The sequence below is a fragment of the Phoenix dactylifera genome, chromosome 16 (assembly GCF_051530095.1).
Source record: "Phoenix dactylifera cultivar Ajwa chromosome 16, Ajwa_hap1_PhDact_Kaust_v1.1, whole genome shotgun sequence".
NCBI classification, from domain to species: Eukaryota; Viridiplantae; Streptophyta; class Magnoliopsida; order Arecales; family Arecaceae; genus Phoenix; species Phoenix dactylifera.
This window is the reverse complement of record NC_143205.1, coordinates 9,226,639-9,233,544: the sequence shown is the minus strand read 5'-3', so window position 1 is coordinate 9,233,544 and position 6,906 is coordinate 9,226,639. Positions and strand designations below refer to the sequence as shown.

The window sequence follows — 6,906 nt, the reverse complement described above, 5'->3', positions numbered from 1 at the left end:
ATTTAATGAAGGATGCCATGAAGGATATTAGTAGCCAATGCTAAAATGGAGGGATATACCAAATACCTTTTTGATAAACTATGATTATGCCAATTTGCAATGGCCCATTTTTCCATTGTATGCAACTCCGATCTAACTCAACCATAAACTCCCACAACTCTTTACCTTCCTCAAACTAACCTGTCGCATGCTTGAGGATTCTGAGTAAAATAGCGCAGGATTATAATCGGAAGAGCGATTAGAGGCCGAATTTGATATTCTTAATTAAGATCAGAATTTGACTATAGTTTAATATAATATTTTTAAATATTGTTGGTTCCGTGAGAAATTAAAATCTGGCTCCAGTTATTTAAATTAAAGTCTGAAAACTAGTTATTTAAATTTATTCTGCTGCTTTTTTTATAATACATGATGAGATGTCTTGTATGCTTATAGAAAAAGTTCTTCATGAATATCTGGTCGTTGCCATGACTCTTAGTTCGTGATCTCGGATCGGGGGCGTGACACCTAATCACTAGGACCTTCTAATTACTTCAAGATATTGTTTAGAGGATCAATTGGCTAGAACTTCCTCATTGAAGAAATAACTTTCCACTTGGAAATCAAGACCAATAATATATAATTAGTTTGTTTAACTTCTTCTAGGTTACCACTGGAAGAAAAGAATCCGATGCCAAGGTCATTCTCTACCAAACAACACGTTAAAATTCTTCTGTAGAAATTTCCCCTGCATAGTGTTCGAATGTGTGATCTGATCCCTTGTATCATACTAGTACTGCTAGTTATTCCTGCTTCATAATTTGCTAAACGGCTCCCAGAAGGAATCAGAGACACAATAATGAATCTCAATCCATTACTGAAGTATACCTTTCCTTCGAAGAGTATATAGGCTTCGTTCTATACCACCTAGAGGCTATCCCTAAAAGAAGGTTGTATTTAGATATTCTTTCCTCGACCATTTCTCTGAGAGTGATGTTATGACGTGAGTACTTCCTCCAATTTTCTAGCAATATCTTCTCTCATCTTTCACTTATGCCCGATCAACATCCTCCTTTTGTCCTAGAAATCCCTCGATGATATGGTTTCATGCAGTGGTTACATCTAATTGAATATATTCTCCAAGTTGAATTTATTCCAACATCATAATATGCCTTCATCTTTTTGAGTTGGCGAACCAGCCCCAGCTAATGAGGATATGTTCAAATAATTTCTGTCTTTTTGCACTCACTAGAAGATCTAGATGGTGAGCTTCTCAATCTGTTGAAACCTAAATTCCATCCAGACAAACCAAGCGAGGAGTTTGATGTAGATCAGACCAAGTATACTGCCAACAGGCTATTAGGAAATCAATTAATTGCAAAGCCTAAATATTGTGAACAAATTCCTCCATATCATGTTGAAAACTTAGGCTATCATTTATTTGATGCTGGCCTCAGTGCTAGAGTTACCTCATTGCGCGCGCTCTCTCTCTCTCGCACTCTCTCCCAGCTCCCCTTCCCCCCGCTTCTTTCTTTCTTTCTTTCTTTCTTTTCGAGTACCCATGGGAAATGCACGAACATTTCAAGTCACTCATTTCGTCGAGCATCAGACGTGCACTCGGGGACCAGTTCGGTTGCCAAAACTCGCTCCCAGTCGAGCCTCCGCGTGTGGTCGTTGATCTCATGTCCCTGGGAATGGGATCACCTGAGAGGACTAATCCGAGCTTGGCAGTAGGAGCTTGAAGCTTTTCATACGCTGGAGGATTCAAAACATCCGCTAAACCTTTTGACCACCAGTGTCAGTCGCCTTAAACTCCTCAACCTGGGATTTTTTTTTCTTCATTTGTTTAGTTTTTTGAAATGTTTCGATGCAAAATTGGTGCTAAAATCGATTCTTTGCTTCATTTTTCTCTTTCTTCTTTATCATGCTCCTTTGATGTTCTTATAGTGTCAATAGTTTTTGTCTGAATGCATTTATATTGACTAACATGATAGGATGAGCATCATTTGAGGTACTATCCTCAGTCTTGTTGCGAAATTGGGAGGGTTTCAACTAATGGAAATTTTTGTTGCAAAACTTCATAATTTATGCTTATGGGATAATATTTGTGATAATAAATACGAGATCATGGTCTGTCGTACCGGTTCGTACCGGCCGGTACGTACCGGTCTAGTCGGGGATTGGTACCGGATCAACATGGAATTCGGTACCGGTAGCTTATCGTTGGAGAACCGGTATGGGATCGGTACGGACTAGTATGGAACTGGTACGAGACCGGTCTGGGCCGCCACCGGTATACCGACCGGTACCGGTACGGCGGACCTTGTACGAGATGATAGGCAACATCTGATTGTCGACCCAATTACCATGTAAATAGACTTGATGGAGAGATCCAGACAAAATGTAAATAGGTGCACTGTCTCATTTATTTGAGCCAATATCAAGTATTGAAGAGACTCAGAATGCTTTGATGTTTGATAAAAATATCTATAAAAAGGCTATGCTGATCTGTTGTGTAATATGTTGCTACAATGTAAAACCATCAAGACCCATCTTGGTTTTTGTTTTTATGTGAAATTTTGAGAATGCTGCATGGGCCACGAATAGAATGATATTGGACTAGGTGATTGGTCCTTTTGCAGATTCTTTCCCATGCCTCAATGAAGAAAACTCCATATTTGCCATCTGAAGGAATTACCCAATTACCGAACAATACATGCTGTATATTGGAATTACCAATTACCAAATAATACATGCTGCAATAGTTTGATCGAAAGTTTTTTTTTTTTTTAATTTTAATTTGAGCAAAGATAGACCCAAATATTCAATAATGTTTTCTTGGGATGTCAAAACATGATTCAATTGATCCATAGAGTTGACACTGAATTGAAAATATTATGAAGAGATCATGAGAAGGTTAATCCATTCAAAATGATTGGAATATTATGACTATAAAACCTCAAGCTGATTTAAAAGAGTACATACTACAAACGCACTTGAGATACTTGAAAGACTGCAAAGTTAGAAATAACTGAAGATTATATACAAAGACAAAATAAAAGGCTTAGAAGCCTTTGTTAGTGTTGAGACCAGAATTTAAGACTGCATTGGGTAGAGAGTGTGCCTCCTTTAATAACATCCTTGAATATTTATAGTGAAACATCCCTAATAGTTTCTTTCATGAATTACTTTCCTTGGTAGTTATGTCTAACTATAACTTTCTTGATGGTTGTTGTTATCCTTAATTTCCCTTGGTAGTTTTTCCATGCATACGCCCTTGGTAGCTATCTCTGTATTTAACATATTGGTTGTTGCTTTGACAGGTAACTTTTTATTATGTGACATTCTTTGCATACTTGACACTTGCCAAATTTTGATGATGCAATGCATTATTATCATAATCATCATTGTAATGACCCAAGACCCGACCTAGAAAGGGCTATCCAAAAGTTAATCGGGGTCTTGGTCTTGCTAAAATAACAAAGACCTCTCAAACAAACACCCAATATGGGGCTAAACACACACTCCATGTGTCCTCATATATTCCTTTCCTTTAAGCCCTAGGATCCTTGCTAGGGGAAATCCCCTACACACAATTATGTGGGATTAAGCACATGTTCGTGCATGTCCTTAAGGAGCAGCAATGGGGCGGATATGGGTCGGGTAGGCCATTACCCATACCTGTCTCGTACCAGTCTCGAGGTGGGGTGGGTCGGGTAGAGTTAGATGGCACGGGTTGGAGCGGGCGAAGCTGCAAAAGTCATTATTTTTACATACAAATAAAACAAAAAAAAAAGTAACTCTCAATACTTCATATAGTATTTAACAAAAGAAGGGTCGAAGATCTAGAATGTAACAAAACAAAAATTTTCAACAACAATAAAAATAGTAAACAAAAATGTTGTTCTTTAGGAAATCAAAGAAAAACCGTCAACTAAAAAGACGAACACCTAAACATGTATCATGAAACCTTTCACATAATTAATTTTTTTCAGGATCGATCACAATACTTTTTTCTCCGTTATCATCATAATCATCACAGATAGTTTTGCTACCTTGTGGTGGAGATGATCCTAAAAGGTACGAAGAAAATAAAGCTTCATGAGTTAATAATGTAAAGAATATAATCCGGATTTGAAGCGAAGGTTGGGGAGGATCTGATTGGTAAGGTTTATATATAATTGGGTTGGCTTCTTGTGGGGTGGGGGGGGGGGGGGTGGGGGGGAGGATTTACCATTACCCATCCCCACTGCTGACTCCAAACAGGTTGGATATCCTATGAGGCAGAGTAAATTGCCACCTCTACATGTCCTTGCACACTCCATTTAAGTTGGCATCCTCGTCAAGGGAAGAGTCCTATCATAAATACCAAGACTAGCTTATGGTTTGCCGGAAAATTATTTGTGTGCTAGTATCCCCTAGCCATATAGGTTGTGGGCCGAGTTAGCTTTGATGCCATTTATAATGATCTAGGACCTCACCTAAAAATAGCTCGTGAGAAATTATTAATTGGGATCGTTAGCCCTGCTTTAAATACCTAAGACCTACCCATTGCACACATGATGTTACACTAGCACATGCTTCCTCGTTTAAGCCATGGCATCATCAACAAAGGAAGGATCCAATTAAAAATCTATGACCAGCTCGTGGTCAATGCCAAAAGAGTTTGTGTTGCAGTGTCCTCTTGTCACATAAGTCATTGTCTAGGTCAAGGAATGCCGTACCGGCCCGTACCGGCCGGTACGTACCGGTCCGTACCGGCCGGTACGGGCCGGTACGTACCGGTCCGGTCCCTGACCGGTACCGGACACAGATGAAAACCGGTATTTCCGGTTTTCTTCTGTGAACCGGCCGGTACGGAGACTGTACCGGCCGGTACCGCTTGGTACCGGCCTCGTACCGGTGCGAACCGGCCGGTTCGCACCGGTACGGTGTTTTTTTTTTTGGGGGGGGGACCACAGCGCCTCGCTGTGGTTTTTTTTTTTTTTTTGATGGGAAAGAAAGTGGTCCGGACCGGTACGCCGATCCGGACCGGTACGGCGGACCTTGGTCTAGGTCAACTTTGATACCATTTTTAATAATCTAGGACCTCATCCAAATATGGCTAGTTAGAAGTTATTAATTGGGTACATGGCTTTGCTTAAGTACTGTTGCCCAAGGTGACAATCCAAGAGGGGGGGGTGAATTGGTTTCTTTTAAACTTTTGGTGCTTTTAAAACTTTCGTAATTAAGTGAGGTGGATGCTTTCTTAGGTTATTTGTGTGAGTTAACTAATGCAAGAATAAAAGATAAAGCAAGAGAGAATGAAAGCACAAGCACAATCCAAACACAACAATGTATAGTGGTTCGGTGCTCTCCTTAGCACCTACGTCCACTCCCCAAGCGTACCCTTGGGATTTCACTATAATCTCGCGGATTACAGTTGGATTGTTTTCCGGGCTCACAATCCAAAAACCTTGTTGGTTTTACGGGCTCACCAACGAACCTTTACAACTATGGTTTTCCGGGTTCACCAAAAACCTTGTTGGTTTTGCGGGCTCACCAACGAACCTATACAACTTTGGTTTTCCGGGTTTACCAAAAACCTTTGTTGGTTTTGCGGGCTTACCAACGAACCTTTACAAAGTGTTTAAGCAAATGAAAAGAAAAGATTTAAACTCCTAAATGAGCATATAAAACAATATGAACAATAAAGAAGAGTTAGAAAGAAATTATCGCTTTGAAGTCGCTTTGCTCTTCTTTTTCAAGGAAGCTTCACTCTTCAAGGGGGGAACGAGCTCTTGATGCCTCTTTGAATGTGCTCAATCCCTTTCTTTGATTCTTGAATGAAGCTCTTGATGAAGGAGATTAGGGCTCTTTGGTTTTCTTGTGTATTCTTTGATTTCCCACTCAAAAGTTGTTTATTCTGATGAATAGTGCCCCTTTAAATAGTTTTCAACCTTCCTTGGACAAGCCCCATTCGTCAGATTTGAAAAACTAGCCGTTACATGCCTTGGGAAGGACAAAAAGTACATCTGCAGAACTAGCCGTTACTGTTCAGCCCGTGTTTGGGTCGGCTCAACCTGTCCTTGGGTCGACCCAACTTTGCCTTGGGTCGACTCAACCATTTCTTGGGTCGACCCTCTCAGTAACCACAGAAACCTCAATTTCAGCCTTCCTTCCCATGGGTCGACCCAACCATTCTTTGGGTCGACTCAAAGTTCACTTGGGTCGACTCAAATTCTTCTTGGGTCGACCCTCTCAGTAATTCCAGAGAACCGTTTTCTGTCTGTCTTTCTGTCTTGCCCTTTGGGTCGACCCTCTCAGAGTTTGGGTCGACTCAAGCTTGGGTCGACTCAACCACTGTGTGGGTCGACCCTCTCAGTGAATCCAGTGAGCATTCTTCCTTTGCGTTTTGAGGTTCTTTGGAGGTTGGGTCGACTCATGCTTACCTTGGGTCGACCCAACTCACTGTTCATTTGTGCTGTTTTTGCAGGAGTGTGCCAGATGATTCCTAGATGTGCCGGGGTCGACCCAATCAACCTATGGGTCGACTCAATCCACACTTTGCTGCATTCTCAAGGTTAGATTCATCCAAATGAACAAGACCATATATATATTTTCAATTAAACAAATGTACTGAGAGTAATGAACTTATAAATGAAGTATCAATTTAACTTATAGCATGCTCTAGATAATTACTTGTTAATCATCAAAATAACACTATCATCCTCAATCTCCCCCTTTTTGATGATTACAAAATAAAGAGTATAAGCCTATTGATACTTGTCTTTAAAATCAGTTTATAAAAGGGATTGAATTTCAGAATTTCAGCTTTTCATATATACTTGTGAAATCTCCCCCTATATTATTCAAAATTTGCCTATTTGACTTTTTGAATGGCTCCCCCTTTCATTTATAATTCATTAGCAATGAAACTTCAAAAAT

At 40.2% G+C, this 6,906-nt stretch overlaps 1 long non-coding RNA gene across 2 annotated transcripts in view; it reads left to right on the top strand.

The window, feature by feature from the left end:
• Positions 1 to 658: 658 nt before the first annotated feature.
• LOC120105452 (uncharacterized) overlaps positions 659 to 6,906 on the top strand; it is a 44,217-nt gene continuing 37,969 nt past the window's right edge. For both annotated transcript variants that reach the window (XR_015974179.2, XR_016398785.1), the window contains exon 1: positions 659 to 1,776. This is a non-coding gene — a long non-coding RNA (uncharacterized LOC120105452). The remainder of the gene's footprint in view (positions 1,777 to 6,906) is intronic.